The sequence below is a fragment of the Echiichthys vipera genome, assembly GCF_963691815.1.
Source record: "Echiichthys vipera genome assembly, chromosome: 14".
NCBI classification, from domain to species: domain Eukaryota; kingdom Metazoa; phylum Chordata; class Actinopteri; order Perciformes; family Trachinidae; genus Echiichthys; species Echiichthys vipera.
The window spans coordinates 13,782,014-13,800,294 of NC_139839.1; positions in this window are offsets into that span (position 1 = coordinate 13,782,014).

The window sequence follows — 18,281 nt, forward strand, 5'->3', positions numbered from 1 at the left end:
AGCAAAAAAATATACACAAAATAAGCCAAACAAGTTTTAACCTCTCTGTCTGGTTGCATGGGTCTTTATACGTCCGTGTCTTTGTACGCCTGTACAACACATGTGCATGCGAGCTGTGACATCATCTATGTGCGACCACATTGACAGGCACGGCAGACCCGGAGGGCTCCATGCAGTCTCAGCCACATTATATCTGGCATTGCACCCCCATAATCTGCCTCTACTGTGCTCCAGCCTCAAAGCCTCAAATACATGGGCCTCCACTCTTAAGTGCTGTTACCATATAATAGAAAACCATAGTGTTTTCCATAGGATGTGAACATTTAAAGCGGTACAGTATGTGTATGAGGATGTGTGTGAGTGTGTTCACACTGTCTTATCTCAGCTTAGAGGATAGCTTTTCCTCATGCAGTTCCAATTATAATAGGCCACTCTCTCCCTATCCCTCCCTTGTGCGTCCCTCCTCCTTCCCTCTGTCCGTCCCCTCTAATGCATTTAGCAGATCTAGTGGGGCACGCAATAGCTACCCGTGGGCCAAGCTAAACAGGACTCAGAGTCACAGTAGTACAAGTTCCAAGTAAAAAATGACCACTCCATACCGCCTTTCTCTCAGCCATGTTTCTTGTGCTTTGAAGGAACGGTACAGGATTGCATTCAGCTAGTTCCTCAGCGGTTGAGAGGTCTGGCACTGCCTCTAGATAGTTGGTAGCCACTTATTCAGCCCTGCAACTGCTTCTGTATTACCCAGAACAAACATCTGGGTCCAGTAACTGACAGTAAAGTCCAACAGGGGAAATAATAAAGTGAAAAGGTTGTCAAAATGAAATACGCAAGTTGAAATCAGAAATACACAATGCTTGCCTTAAAGACAGACATCAGATACAACCTTGGCTTCAAATATTCAAAATTCCCACTGAAAAAATCTGATTTATTGAGGAATTTCTCCACATCTTGAAACAGCTTTCATGCAATCCGTGTCACCCATGTGGAATATATGGTTTTAAGATACTTGATTGTTGTAGTTTTGGGGCCACAAAAAAAATGTTTTATGATAGTTTTCAGCAAGTGTACAATTGCAGGGTGGCTAGAGCAACACTAGCTCTTTAAATGACTGAGAATGAAGGGTTAGGCCAGGTTGTGGTACAGCAGTAAAAAGATTTGTGAGAAGAGGGAGGGAGGGAAGGCTGAAAGTCTGGTGGAGGCGGTAGAGAATGGAGGAATGCTTTGCATCTCGGTTTTCATGTCGTTTGGGTTGTGAGTGTGTGTTTAGGGGGACGACAACTATGACCCCTGTCTCCCTCTGAGTCGCCTTTGCCCGGATCTCTGGATATAGACGTCCCCTTTTCCAAATCCAGCTGTCACCAGCGCTGTGAGCATGTGTGTGTGTGTGTGTGTGTGTGTGGGGGGGGGGGGGGGGGGGGGGTAAAGTACTACGGTGCTTTACGGAATCTAAAGCACCGTAGTACCAGCCCCTCAGACAGCCAGACGTCCACTGTCTGGACAGTTACACACACACTGAAATATACATGCACATGCTGCACCAAAGCTCAATCAATATTAATAGTACCATGTGCCCAGAGAGTTCATGACTGTGTCATACAATTGGGTTACCTCATCCTGCAACCGTAAAAGCTCTCACAACCTGTGAAACCAAACCTACGTATCTGGTTTGCAGCGACTGGTAGAATCTAAGTAAGAGCATTTGAATTAATTATGATGAAGTAAGGGTGAGTTCCTCGGAACTTGATCTGATACAGAATGACAACTAATCCAGCCACAAATGGGAACGATAAAGAGAAGTCAGTAAAACTGATGTGAGGTTCAAATTTTATCCAGTTGATCCACTGTATTATCAGTTTGTTTCTCACTTATTGTTTCTTATCTAATTGAGAACTAGAAATTGTAATAACTAATACGTCGGTGATTACAATCTCTGTACCAAAACTCTTTGTAACATTTTCCCCAGTTTACCTCAACTATGGGTTTTTAATTCTGTCCAGGAAATGTTACTCTGCCATGTCAGTGACATCAGTGAGGCTGCAGAGAGTCAGAGGGGTGGTAGGGGGGAACACGTCATTGCAGAGACAGTGAGAGCAAGCCGCTGTGCCAGTAGATGATACTTTGTGGCTCAAGGCAACACTTTGAGGAGAGGAGTCCAATAAGGATAGAAGACACAAGTCTCATTCTCTGATTATCTTTTTTGTTCTTTGTCTAATGGTATTTGTAGATTGTTATATTTTTTCAAGGTTTGGCTCCATGCTCCCATTTGGATGTGAAAGGATGCGGTGCAAATGAGATTTAAGTGCTTGTTGTTTAAGTTTTGTTTAATTCTGAGCGAAAAACACCCACCTTGGTTGAACATTATGTGTCCTCATGTTGAGCTCAGTGCTATTTAAGATATTACTTAATAAAATCATGTTTGATATGTTGAATCCTGTTCTTAGCATCCATGTTCAAGTTCTCTTTGCATCTTTATTTATAAGTACTGAGCTATAGTTGACTAATGTTTTCTGTAGTGTTGCACTATTACAAGTCGTGACTGGTTGAAGTGATCAAATCAGTCTCTGATACTGCAACATCACTTTAAGATAGGCTTTTTTGCATCCATCCACTAACTTTTACTCAACTCCATAGGGATATTAGTTGGGGGAAAATAACCGCAGAAACTCAGAAACTCTGCAGCAGCATCATGACAATTTAAAGCTGGTGTGATGACTCAGATTTGTGTATTTACCCACAGAGAGGATGTCGAACTCGAATACAGTCACACACACTTACAAACTGCCCCAGGTCCCCTGTGAAAAAACGTCCTAGATTTTAATGCCTGACAGGAAAACAGCAGAAAGAGAATAACACTGTCAGAGATGGAAGGAGCAGAGGCAGACGTGGAACTAGAGATGCAGGAAAAAAGTTTGATTCTGAATGAGGTTTCCTAAAAAAAGCATTGCCACAGTGACAGAGACAGAAACACAAAGAAGTTAACCATAATCTGAGTGAGTGCTGAATCACACACATGCATGCAGACTCACATGCACCCACATAAATAATGCACCCTCTGGACAGTCAGCGAAGCCATGCAGCAAGTGAAAACACAGCCGGAGGTGATTCACTAACCCCTCAACCTTCAAGGCCAAGTGAATGTGCGGTTTATTTCTCTGAGGTTGTGCGTGCCTGCGTGCGTGCCTGCGTGCCTGTGTGCCTGTGTGCCTGCGTGCGTGTGTGTGTGTATGACCACTGGTTTTTAAATGGAGAAAGAGGATGGAAATTCAAAGAATATGAAGACAAGAAAGAGTGAGATAATACAACTGATGTCACAGAACAAAGAGAAGCAGAAACAATAAAGGTTAGCAAAGTCAAAAAAAAGATTAGGTGGCAAGATATCCCTGAAGGTGAAACAGCAGCTGCCATCTACCATCACTCATCGCCCCTCCCCATCAGAGCATGTTTAATATCCCACAAGGGCAAGTTGTTGAGCTGGACCAAGTTCATGACTGAGATAAATACTCTTATAGTGGCTGTAACAAACATTTTACCTGAGCGAAGAACACCAATTGAAATAGTAATTAAAATAATTAAACATCAGGCAATATTCAATGTTATGTAGAAGACTTTAAAATGCACAAAGTACTTAATGACTTCAGTTGACCGAACGCCTGTAGTATGCATCACACATACAGTTTTGATTATCTGTTAGCTAGTTATTTAGGTATTTGTAAGTAGTAATATTGGGCAGACATGTGTTAGGAGTTAGGTCCCCCGTGTTTTCTTCTTCCTTTGGATACTGCAGTTGTTTTGAGGGCTGTTTTCATATTGAGAGATGTCGGAAGGTGTGGTTACGTAGTGTGAGTGATAAAAGGCTGGTGGAAGGAAGGTAAACGGCGGAAGGAAGGGTAACAAGGCAGACATGAATGCCACACAGAGAGGCTCATTGTTGAAGACACCATTCAGACCACACCACAGTCAGAAATTCAAGCCCATGGACACCTGCACTGATGTTTTTGAGGATCCATCCGACAGCAATCTAAACTGAACCTAAAGTAGCAACGGGCTGGCTACCTGGTAAGCAAACCTAACTGAACCTACTCTCTGTGGTGTTTTTAAATTCTACTACTCTACTCTTCTGTACATATTAAACCGCATTTCCATCAGACACCTTTGGTATAATATCTTTAGAACCTGTATGGACATTGGCTAAACAATTGATGTGTTTTGCGTTTCCACTACAGACAGTACTCTTAGCATGTAGGTGAGTTTATTACCGGATGGTAAGAGCCATGTCAAGCACATAACTTGTGTGTTAAATTTTCGTTTTTACATTTCGTCCTGTATTGCTTGGACCTGCAATGGAATAACTGTGGCCGTAAAGAGCCATTTGGTGAGAAACGTGCTGAAAAACCTTTTCATTCCTCACTGCTCCATCCAGCTCTCACTGTATTTCCTATTTACTGACAATGCAGAGGAACATCTGTACAAATCAATGAGCTCCAGTGTTTCTAGCTCCACCAGTTAGTATTTGATCAGTGCGTTACCTACCTTGACAGAGGGGTAATGAAGCAGGGTGAAAAAGAACTACTCTATTGGCTCCACCAGCCACAACTTTTGGAAATGCAAAAGTAAACGTTTTGATGTGTAACGGAACTTAACCGAACCGGGCTACTTGGAGACTTGGAAACCAGGCTATTGTTTAATACTGATACCCACACGCACTTGCTACACGGACAATGTATTGACTTACTTTAATTCCCTTTAGGGTTTTCCTAACCTTTAATGCCTACCCTCAACCTTGAACCTAATTAACCCAGTCATAATTCAAAACCTAAAACTGTAAAATGAATGTTTAACTTTGTAGGGACTGCTGTGTGAACATAAAGGAGGTAGGGCCCTACGTGTGGCAATATAAACAGACTTCAGTCCCAACCTTGACATTAATACATGAAAGCTGCAGTAGGTAAAAAGCAAAAAAATAAATAAAAAATAAACAGAATTTGAAGCAGAGTGAGACCATGGGAACTCTCTCTCTCTCTCTCTCTCTCTCTCTCTCTCCCTCTTTCTCTGAAATGACCTGTGATTGGCCAGTCTCCCATATTGATTTAGATTGTCTAAAGCCTAGAGCCAAGAGAAGGTGCAGAAGTCTAATTTTCTCTGAGAACATTGAATTACAGCATGATGGAAGAATATTGTGTTTTTTTTTGCCCAACATTGCCAAAAAAACTGCCCACCCCAGGTTTAACACAAACACACACACACACACACACACACACACACACACACACACACACACACACACACACACACACACACACACACAGTATTGTATTGAACAGAGGAAAAGCTAAAAGACAAAACACTCATATGATAGCCAAAACAGGATCAGGAGAAGGAAAACCAAAGATCCATCTTGTAACTGAAACACACTAACAGGCAAGCCCGCACTTTAATCTTTTTCCACATTCCACCCAATGACATAATCAGCAGCAAGGCCTAACCACAAACCAGGCACAAAGTCATATTAGGTCATGCTATTGTATTAGAAAACACATAAACATTAATCAAAGTGATTAAATGTTTTGTTGAATTGTTTGCCAGCTAAAAAAAGAAAAAAAAAAAGGTGAATAGAGGTCAATATCTTCCTAAGAGACATGCTACATGCTTAATTTCACTGGGAGAGACAGAGACTTCGGTTCTTCTTTGGTCCACAGATCTGGTAACTATCAAAATCTGTAATTATTCATCTCTTACTCAGAATAAGGGGGAGTGACTTAGCTTATTAGTTATTGAATTCTCCATCAACTCTCGGGTTATTGGCGCGCCGACAGCTGCTCTCCAAGAGAATGCCTTTGTATCATGTTACTCCATTATATTTCTTGTGGTAAGCCTGGGAATTAAGTCTGTCTGTCTTTGTTTGAATGTGCTCTACGGAGTTGAACAGACATCGACTCATCAGTTAATAATGCCGGCAGAAAATATTATCGAAAGACAGCAATGCGATAGCTGGATTTGAGGCTCCAAATGAAAAATGAATCTCAGGACTGGCCGATAGCACTTTGAGTCCGTGACAGAAATATAAATGGCAAACAATGCAGAATAACATCTGTGATCCACCTAAAGTCCATATCCTTCAGTCTTATCTTTAAAAGTTATCACGACACACAAAAAACTTTTCTCTAGCCAACTTTTTCTTTTACCTCCTTTTGTCTCACACCACCCACATACATTCAGTCTTTGAATCCCTTTACTTGCGTAACACGTTGCACTACCTGGGCTGCATTGCCCTACATGCAGCTCTCAGTTCGGTGCAACTGTTTGAAGTTACCAGAAGCTCAGATCATCTCACTTACTTCATTAAAAACACATGAGACTCCACAAAGACAGGCTTTTTCTTCCTGTCTCTGCTCTGTCCAATGCCTCAGAGCTTAGACACTTCTCATTCATCATGCACCCAGATGGACGGCAGTTACCACATTTCATTCATCTTCGCTCAGAGCCATTCCCACATTTATCTCTTCATGTGACTAATGAAATGAATACATCACTTCATTCAGACGCTTGCGTTCCTTTACTGCATAGACATGTATGCACCAGTTGCCCCCTCAATGGGGAAGAATTGATACAGAGATCTAAGCAGAAATATCTCTGCTTGCATCGGACAGAAAACACAGATACAGTGCTGAAACGGGAAGTTAATAAATCCATTAGTGGATAGACCGAAAATCAACAGTTCAGAAATGTACCAAGCAAAAATGCCAAACACCTGCTGGTTTTTGACATTTTATAGACTAAACGTTTCATCTATTAGTCAACAAATATATTGAAAGAATAACTGCTGATGTAAAAAGTCATTAGTTGCACCCCGAATAATATGTCTCCTCCCAAGTATATCCAAAGGCCACACACTTGCTCGCGTGCGAACATGCATGCAAAGAAGCCAACTCATTTCTTCCATCCATCTACTGCAGCAACGAGAAACCCAGAGTTCCAAGGATTTAGCCACACTTTGGCACTCGAGAGCCAGTGTCACAGGTCCAACCCACGGCAGAGAAGCACAGAACGGGGGAAACTCGAGACCAAGCTTTAGAGGACTTCCATCTGCAGCTTCCTCCAGGAATATAACAGCCCATTTCCAGCAGTCATTATCCCAGATCCGAATCTACAGGCCTGGTCTGGCTATGCTCACCATTTTGGATCAACTGTTGTCAAATTTGAAGATTACGATGTAGCAAGTAGAAAAGTATGACCCTTAGTATTGTTGAATGGCAGTGCAACTAGTACAAAAAGCAGTCCCTCCATAGTTTTGCAGATAGTTTTCCTGCACTGGAAAGATTTTTTTTTTTTTTTTTTAGGCAATACCTGTAGTCTTCCCAATTCATTACTCTAACAGGAACCCTGCTGCTTGGATGAAGAACATAAATAACAACAAAGGTGGTTACTTCAAAACTGGGCCTCAGAACAAAAAAGGAATTGCAGAAAATTCCAGCTAGTCAATCACTGTATCTGACAGGAGAGTCCAGTCATTTCCTTTGATTGGTCGCAGTCATGTAGTAATAGCTTCTCCAGAGCAGGAGATAGATGGGTATTCATACTGTAAAAAGGAAGGTGCTTTCTGTATTTCCCCAGGGGAAAGACTACAGTACTCTGTCAGAAAATAAGCCTCAGTCCGAAGCCAAAAGATGAGGTATCCTTTTGCCGGAGTTTATTTAATATACATTTTTCTACGACTACACATTGCAAAGTATGAATTTGTACCTCAAACATTATCTCCTAAAGTTGTAGCAGCAAGAATGAAAGGATTGCCAGCCAAAATAAAAATATGAAAATTACAACCTGATGCTTTTAATTTTGTCCAATATTATTATATTACCTATTGAAGAAGCACCGGCACATTGATATATTTAAAGGTACCATATTAAATAATTAAAAAAGGTAACATCTTTAACATCTTTTTTTGGTTATACGTCCTGTCCAGGGTATACCTCACCTCACACCCAATGTCAGGTGGGATCAGCTCCAGCCTCACGCGACCCCATTAGGGACAAGTGGTTGATGATGATGGATGAGGGATTTTTGTTTATAAAGCAGATTGAGGTGCTATATAAAGACTGTGAAAGAAAGCTCAATCTACAGAGAAATGCGCACAAGCCGTATTCAGAAACTGTGCCTTTAAACAAGCCATCAGGACTTCTGTACAGTTGTGATGTCAAAACTATACTATATGCAGGTAGAACGTATAGCTATACGGGCAGTATAGCTATACTGGGCGGCAGTAGCTCAGTCCATAGGTGACTTGGCTGGGAACCATAGGGTCGCTGGTTCAAGTCCCTGTGAGGACCATGTATGGAGCGTGGACTGGTGGCTGGAGAGGTGCCAGTTCATCTCCTGGGCACTGCCGAGGTGCTGTTGAGCAAGGCACCGAACCCCCAACTGCTCGGGACGCTGGTCACTGGCAGCCCCCTCGCTCTAACATCTCTCCCTAATTGCATGTATAGGCCCTGTTTGTGCATGTGTGTATTTCGGGCCTGTGTGTGTATGTATGTATAAAAATAAGAGTGAAAAAATTCAATTTCCCCGTGTGGGATAAATAAAGTTCTTCTTCTTCTTCTATAGTGTTGTTACAGTAATTCACCTAGCAGCAATGACGGTGCAGAGACACAAAGAATGCAGAAGATGCGGAAGACCCGGAAGCGCTGACCAATCAGAGCAGAAAGAGTCAGGCGCTAAATGGAGCATTCCAGACAGAGGATGCAGGTACATTCAGACAGACAGTATGAGAAAACAATGCGTTTTTTAAACATTAAAACATGTAAACATGTTCTGGGGGAAACCTAAAATACAAGTACGAACCCAAACATAAGCATAATTTCCCCTTTAATAGGAAGTCATTGAAACCAACCTGATAAGGCTGCATTTTAATTCCAATGTGTTTTGGGGAACCACTTTCTCTGCATGCAAGCACACACAGCTCAAATTTTACAATGGTGTAACTAAATTTCATGATTATAATCACAGAAAGATGGCATACTTGGCGATTGTAATATGCCATGGCAACCAAGAGACCCCCGAGGGTAAAATTATTGAAATGTGGAGCAATCAGCAAAGGGGATTCCTTATCAATGGGAATCTTATCTTCTGATTCTACTAGCAAAGCTATTAATAACTGCACCCCCCCCCCCCCCCCCCCCCCCCCCCGCGCGGATGGATGATGAAAACAGACTGACTGGCTTGTCAGGAAACCAAAGCTACTCAATCAAGTAATACCGCAGCTTAAACGCCTGTTATAGTTCATATAGTGCCTAATAAACATAAATTGCATGAAATCCCCTCAATATTGAGTCTATGGTTTATGTTATGTTGGTGGTCTGTGAGGTAAATAAGGACACCAACACAAACTCCAGGCACCAGCAGCAAGCAGTTAGTGAAAGATGGAGGGTAAATAATTCCACTAGCTACTTGTGGAGCCAAGGAAAGTGGAAAACAATCTTTAGTTTGGGGTTGGATGTCTTTTGCTACCCATTCAACAATGTGGTGGTGAGTGTTGTATTTCTATACTTGTGATGACAAACGGTTATTTTGTATTTATAGTGCTTTAATTAGCATTGAAAGTACTTGGTGTTAAGAGTTAGGATTTTGTTTGGGTTAGTGTACAGGCAATATATGAATATAATAATAAGCAAGGTAAGGTTAGGCATGTGGAGGAGTGCATGCTCTGTGTACGCTTTTGTGTGTGTGTGTGTGTGTGTGTGTGTGTGTGTGTGTGTGTGTGTGTGTGTGTGTGTGTGTGTGTGTGTGTGTGTGTGTGTGTGTGTGTGTGTGTGAGACAGAGAGAGAGAGAGAGAGAGAGAGAGAGAGAGAGAGAGAGAGAGAGAGAGAAAGAGAGCAAGAGAGGGAGAGGGAGAGGGAGTCTCTGAGTCACTTTCCGATATTTGTCCTTAGCCACTGATTTCCCATGCACAAGAAACAAAACCCAGGAAAAAACAGTTCTGGGATACAATTAGACAGATTTTTGTTTGAGCTGCAACATTTGGGTGGAAAGATGCTTTCGGTTTTTCCCCTCACTCTCTTTCTCTGTTGGCAGCACAATATGATTTGAGTTGATGAGCTGAAGCAGATTTTCACAACAAAGCCTTCCCTCTACAGTTTTGTCTGCAATATTGCACATGGGGTATCTTTGGATTCTTAATTAACAATCCAGACAAACTTTGTGAGAAAGTGGTTATAGTATAAAACCATGCACATAATTAAACTTGACTGAACAAGACCGCATTTTCTTCTTATGTGGGGTTTTGTGGGAGCCACAGAGAGGACAATGGTGTATATAGTACAAGTAGGATTTCAGTGTCAATGTGGGTGGCGATTGCGCAATTTGATTACACTGTACATCTCCAGAGTTTGAAATAAACTCTCAAGATTGCTTGAGATATGCAGAAGAATAAAGCCTCAGCTCGTATACCATTAGAGTAAACAAAAAAAGATCCTTGAAGACTGTGGATGGTGGTATTATATGTCACCTTGAAAAAAGGCAAGATTAACTTAAGCTTAAAGCAGAGATTTAACAGTATTTGCCTGCATTCCAACATGATTCAGATGTAGCATTTTCGAAATACAAATACTAGCATAAGATGCAGAAAACCAGGCCAAGTTTGATGTTGTGTTTCTGCCAACATGCACGCCAAATAATCTGATATACAATAAAGGGAATGGAGGTTGGAATCTGGTGGGTAATATCCAGTCACCTCCCCCCAAAAATTGTAATCTAAAGTATTTCAGCAGATGCTTTTGTCAAAGAAGAGCATGGTTTTAGAACCCTGGTGAGATTCCTTGACCCTGGCAGAGTGTGTATCGTGCTCATCCATTCAGCTGCACTGAACCATGAAGTGCAAGGTAAACAGCACAATGTTTACTTTGTTGATAAGCTCGACAAAAACAATTGACACTGAACTGAATGAATAGACCTCTCTGCCTTGACACTGTTGTTATAGACAGTGTTAGATAGACAGGTAGTAATAATAGTAACCCGAATTGTCACAGTCACCTCAGCTGCCACCCTGAGATCACATGAAATGCTGGCTGAGCCCCAAACTCTGAATTCCTCTTTTCATAATTGTATCCTCGACAAATTCCAAGAATCAAGATATGAATAAACTTTCTAGAAATGTCGTGATTGCCACAGTTGTAAAGTAGCCATAGTCCTGCTCCCGTATGTGAGCTCCTTTAAGCAGCTGATGTGAGTAATTATAAGTTGTTTGTACAAACATAAGCTCTCCTCGGTTGCAGCCGCACCGACAGATATCCATATGGTAACTGTTAGAAAATGTCTTGCTGCACGCCTCATCAATCTGCAAGAAACCCAAACTCTTACTGGTTGTACGCAGACCAGAGGCTGAGGCTGCTGAGGCCAGTGTGCTGTGGAGCTGGAGCCCATGAGACTATGTAAGTGGATAGTGTAATAATGCAAAGATCCGTATCCCTCCTTACAGCCGAAAAACCAGGAGCTGTAGATGCCAGCAGACACCAGATATGACTGGAATAACTATTGTGGTTAGATACTTAAATATGCCCCTGGGTTCCCATTTACTTTGGCCATGTAAACATATATAGACATAAATACTGCTATAAATACATCTTCAAAGTTAAAAATAAAACTACAACTGTTTCAGAATGTATTTGTGGGTTGTTAAAACTACCTGAAAATCTTCTTGGACTTTTTATTTTTGTATGTTTAATGCATTTGTAATGGTAAAATTATTACTAGACGTGATGCTTGTTGCAAGGTAAAATAACTAATAACCATGTTTTGCTTAGGACTATGTCCATGCAACATCCTGTGGAATACATGTGCACGTAGCATGACCTTTTGACTTGTACTTATGAAACTGTGACTTTATGAACTCTACTTGCACTTCTCCAATACCAGGCACATCTTCTGAGTAAGCACATGCTGAGGCGGCCTGTTCAGATAGAAGTCTGCTTGTGTAGTTCCTCTTCAAGGTGTTATGTTGGGCACATGATCATCGGAAGTGTACTCCACATAGACACCAATGTATGATCATCTTAAGTGTACTCCACATAGACACCAATGTATGATCATCTTAAGTGTACTCCACATAGACACCAATGTATGATCATCTTAAGTGTAGTCCACATAGACACCAACGTATTAGAATCCTATAAAAACGCACTGTTCTTGTATTCTGTGCGCCATAACCTGACATTTGCCTGTGCACATGTTAGCGGATGACACGCTGCGGTATACCCAGTAAATAAAGGCTCAGGCTTGCATCAAGGTCTCAAGAAGTTCCGTTCCAAAGAAGAAGATTTCTCGTTGTGTAGTAAAAGAACCAGTGGAAACAGTAATTCTGACCATTCTAGAAAAGTTTCCACTACACATTATATGGATCCTTATAGTCTACTGAGATACTCCCTCTGTGATTTTTTTGGTTCTTGTTTCATAATCATACAGAAAGTGGAAACCCACTCCATCGTCAGCAGATCATGCTCTGCTGTAGCTAATGGTCTAAGTGCCTTGCTCAAGGGTGCACAACAGTACTTCACATTATCTCCACTACCGATGCCTCACAGTCTTCTGAAATCCCTGCACTGTCACATCAGTTGGTCTCCCCCAAGAAATAGTCCAAAGTATGCTGGCCCATTTTGTGCACTTTATGGTGTTTCCCTTTAAGTGATTCTGTCCTCTCTTCAAAAACAAAGTGTATTTGCTCCGAGCTTGACGAGGAAACCACTGACTTACTATCATCAAATAGTTCCATAAGACATAAAGAGCCTATATGCTGGCCTAGCCTGCTAGACTAACCTCCCTTGTAGCATATATTTAAAAAAAATGCTCTCCACTCTTTTTTCTTTTTTCAACCTGACTGTTTATCTGGTTTGGCTGTGCATAGTAATCAGTAATCAATATGAGGCATGCTGCATCACCATGATCCATTGATCTGGTATAATACTATTGAGGTCCCTCATGGTCTCCCCCACATCTCAGTAGCTTGACCAGCTACCAGCTCGCGCATGCAAGGTGCAGATTCAGGGTGCACCCATCTATATGGAGAACCAGAAGCTTCCACAGAACAAGAGCTCATTTCTCTAGCCCCCATACCTGTATCCCTTTACTGATCTGATTCATCAGTGAAGAGAGGATGAGAAGAAAGGAGCTGTCACTTACATTCATCTGAACCCACTCCGCAGCTCTGGATGTGCGCTCTTGGATATCCCCTCTAAAAACTGATTAGTATGCAATCGGGTTTCCAATTCCCCCTTCAACGACAGACAATCCACCGGGACAAAATCTTGAATGGAGCCGTGTTTGCCAGCTGGACTTGGCGTTTTCTTTTTCTTTTCTTTTTTTTCTTTTTACATAATATCCGAAAAAAAATGACAGTTCCAATTCCGCAGATTTGTCGAATCCGGTAGACCGGTAGGTTGGTTAACTCCTCCAATGAAGGGGCTTTTTTTGCGTCCTGGTCCCCGTGTCAGGTGAGCGCGTTAATTTGGATCAGCAACGTTTCTTTTTTTTTTTCTGCAGTAGAAAGAAGCCGTCCGTGGCCCTGCAGTGCTCTGCTCGCTGATCTTAAACGTTTCTCTCCTCTTTTTCTCCCTCTCAGCATCCAGTCACTCAGACGGTGTGCGCGCGTGTGTGTGCTGAGACAGAGCCGCTTCAGGGCACCGTGCACCTCACCGACTGAAAGCCGACTCCTCTGCCACAAGGCCCAGCCCCCCCTACTCTCCTCCTCCTCCTCCCCCTTCACCGACTTGGGTTTCTAATTTATTCGGGTAGCTACACAAAAGGGGGGACAGATGAGAGAGGGAGGGAGAGGCTGTAATACAGTGGGGATCGAGCGGAGATTGGAGAGCAGACTTTGGTGCCCCCCAGCTCCGTTCAGTGGAAGTAGTCTTTGAGACAAAGGAGCGCAGCATCCAAAGAGGAGAGTTCAGCTCAGCATGGTACAATGTATGCATGGAAATGAGTCATTAACGATATCATTTCTGTTCTCTTTATTTGCGGAGACTAAATATGACGGACACATTTCACAAAACCACCTATGCACATTTAAGGAAATTGTATTTTATCTCATGATTTTTATATTTAGTCTTCTGAAGAATCATACAAATATTAATGGTGTTATGGGGCTTATTGTGATACTTGTAGCTTGATTTGTTCTTTTGTTTTTTATATTTTGGTTTTTTATTTTTATTATAATGGACTTTTGCCGGCTGTATTATGTACATTCAGATTTCAAGTTCAAGTATGTGGTACTTAAAACGAAGCATATGCTATAAAGGTATCTATCTATCTATCTATCTATCTCTGGGCTATACATGTATATTATATTAATAAAATTAAAAGTAACCTTATTAGGGAAGTTGGATTGAAGATATATGATTTTAATACGATTTTGAATATCTATGTGTGAACGCTTACAACTATAAACCAGGAGAAGAAGCAGCAGAACAGGCTTGGCTGAGATTCAGAATCTCTCTCACACACACACACACACACACACACAAACACACACACCCTTTGGACTGCTAGCATCAGCAAGATGGGACTCATTCATCACCCCAGATTTTAGGTCAAGCCTCCACCTGCATCGCTCAAGCAGAGCAAGGAAGGTGGTGTGGAGGAGGGAGAGAAGGTATTGTGGTGGGAGGTGTGAACATGAGGAGGGGTCTGCGGTGCGTTGTAGACAGTGGCCAAGGACAGCAATCAATCTATCCCCTCTCGCTTTGGGAGAACACGTGTCTGATGAGTGTGTATGTTGAATTCAGTGGAGGGAAACGGTGCATTTACACTTTCACCAGTAAGTGTCTACAAGTACAGACATTGGCCATGACATGATGACCAGGCAGCATGGATTGGGGCTCATTTAACTCCACAGGAGACCCATTTTGCATCAGGAACTGTTGGGTTAATGGTGAATGCAAAATGCAATGATCTATGAAAGACAAACAAACATTGTGTCCCTGTTTCCTCATATTGTGGCAGTAGTTACTCGGGGATTGAACTCAGTCATGGCAGTATTAGCTTCTTCTTAAAATAAACAAAGTAGAAAATGTAATCCCAGAGGAGCAACAAGCAAGAGGAAATGGTTTAAAGTGTATGTTTGTAACGTACAGTTTTCCTAAAATCACATGGTTCAACACAGCGCATGGGTTTTTTTAAAACACGGGAAAACCCACAAAACTGATAGACTAAGTAGACGAAGTGTGCCGCTCTGTTTTTTTGTCTTTTGGTGACATCATGAACACCAAAACAGGGTTTTGTTAACAGTAGAAAGACACATTGAGGCCAGTGTTCATCACTGCCAATCCGAGCTGGAGCAGATAAATACCTGTGACAACTGCAGAGTCATTTGTCCCAGGAATAATTTTAACCTTTCCTACTAAAGACAAAAGCCAGATGTGAGTGGGTGTTAGTAATTTTTTCTCCAGTGGAAACGGGCCTTTATTGTGCAGATTTTTGTGTAGCCTGTATAGTACTTCACTGCAGTTAAAATGAGTACAAAATATGCTTGGCTTTGTCATAAATTGGAGACTGTAAAGTGTGACGTCAATCAGCGTCAAGTTTTTTGTGCTCTTTATTTTGACATCTGCATTTTTTACACTTTAAACAAGCTACTGTATATACAATTCCCTTCCATCCTCTCAGCTGTAAAGCCTTATTGTTGATGTTTTTCTCTAGTTTGTTTTTTAACTATCACTAAAATATTTTCCCATTTTCAACAGGTGGATACAATGTGTAATCCAACTCCTATTCTCACCCTTTCGTTCTCACCTCCGGAATGACCCCAGGCCCCAGATACGCTTGGATTTTTAAGAAAACATACCAAAGGGTTAACATGAAAGGTGCAATTTATAGTTCAGATAGAAAATGATCCACCAGTTGATTGTGCCTTGCCCCTGTTGGCTGTGACTTATGAGGGCTGTAATACACGTCTTTGCTGCATGGGCAAATGACTGGTTGGCAGGAAAGACCTGACAGCTTAAAGGTCCCATATTGTAAAAGGTGAGATTTCCATGTCTGTTTTTATTATAAATATAAATGGAATAAATGATTTAATTATGCAGCTCTTCAATACTTACCAAATTTTATCGGACCAAATCAGTCATTTCGCTGGCGTTGTGACTGTCGAAAAAATGTATTTGTCCCTTTGTGTGTGCAACTGCACTGTCTGTGCGCGCGTGTGTGTGTGTGTGTGTGTGTGTGTGTGTGTGTGTGTGTGTGTGTGTGTGTGTGTGTGTGTGTGTGTGTGTGCGTGTGTGTGTGTGTGTGTGTGTGTGAGTATGTGTATGTGTGAAGCAAATTTATTTGACTTCGATCTTGTTGGGTGAACACTTGCCACAGAGTATTTACACAGCTCTAACCAATAGCAGACGAGGGAGGAGTGACACTTTTGGTGGGGCTCCCCACGATGGAGGAAGCCAGCGCAAGATTTATATCGTTGTCACACACATTCACTAAATCTAAAATCTCTCTCTGTCTCTCTATCAAATACAAACACACAAGTATTAACACACACAGGCGTATATCATGAGCATGATACTGTCAAAGGGTTTATTTGGCTCCTGTGTCTTTCCTGTTTGTCAGTTCCTCCCTTTAACCTCAAAATCCACAGCGTGACCATAAAGACCCTAGTCCACATTTCAAGCCTTAAGCACACCTCCCAAAGTCCTCCTCAGTCAAGTCTTAGATAAGCCTTTTATTTCTTCCAACTCCATGCATTCATAACAGAACTGATTAAACCTGCGGTCACAGAGCTGTAAATTGCAAGAGACCCTTTGGAAATGACTTAATCTAGCCTGTCGAGCATATTTTATACTGATTTTAATTATCTTGGACCTACACAGTTTGGCCACGGTGAACACAACATAGAAATAAGTGTGAAATGGTGGTTTTCTAACAACTAGAAGCTGTGAGGTCAGTTGGAAATGCATCGTTGGGAGCTAATGGAGGGAACTGTCTATATTGGCTGTATGATTGGACTTGTTGGCTGGGTCTCTCTCCCGCTACTATCAAACACACACAGTTGACCACAGTTGACTGTGTGTGAAGCAAAGCAGCAAATTAGCCCACTTGGCTTGTTTGCATGTGCAGTCATCACTTAAATAATAAATAATAATTTAAAAAAATGTAACATAAGTATTCTTCCTCTTCCTCATAATCCTCTGGAAAATATGTCTGAAATAATTCATTGACTGGCAAGCAACACAATATAATAGCTCTGTGTATCCTGGCAGCTCTAGCTCAAAAGAGGCTTATAGTGTCTCTTTCCACCATGTCTTATTTCATTCAACTGTTATCACTTTATCTCTCTGGATTCAGTCCTTTTCTTGACGTGCAAGTTCATATCTACAGTACTGCACATATACATTCACTTTCTTATTTTTGTCACTTGACTCTGTCCCCCCCCCCCCCCCCCCACCCATACATAAGACCCTGTGTCCATGCAGGTGTCCGCCTCTGCTATCTGATCCACCTTTCCTGTGCGGCAGGATGGGATGAGGTCACAGCTCCGCTTAGTGACTCAGCGCCAAGAGAGGAAAGAGTGGTGGCTCAATCAGACCTTCCTTTCCCATGGCCAAAATATCACTGCCTGGCTTTCATGAGGGTTTCCTTCAAAAAGGGTTCTGCAATGTTAATGAGCAAAGAAAATGTGTTATCCACAGTTCAGTGTCTTAAAGTCCGGCAATATTCTATTGTTTTTATTATCAACAAATCCCATGAAAATACCACGATTAACAATGTGTTGATACTTCTAACAATTGTTGCCCATGTAGCCAAAGTCTACAGCTTATTCCTCTGTGCCATAGACATTTATTATTGTCCAAAACCATTAAAAAATACTGGGTAACATGTTCATCCAGTACAATAAACATGGGCACTTTAATCCATCTTGAATTGATTCCAGTGACAATACTCACAAGCAAAAATATGTATCAATATGCAGCTGAACAATAAGTCCCCAACTAATGCATTTAATCCTCTCTAAGTAATGATGCTATAAATGACAGTGCTAGAAGATGTTTCAAGAAATTCTTTACCTTTAATAAAAGTGAACTGTACTTGTGGACCAAATGAATGGGCATGGGGCTGAGAGTCACAGATGGGTAGGAAAGGTTTGAGAAACGGAGTACTATATTTTTATGGGATTTGTTGACAATAAGAAAAAATAAATAATAGCATCACCTCCAGCACACTATAACAATATTGGCACGTTCACTAGCTTTTTTTCCCTTTTTCTCAAGTGCCTTCCTTTGCCCCTGTAGCAACAAATAGA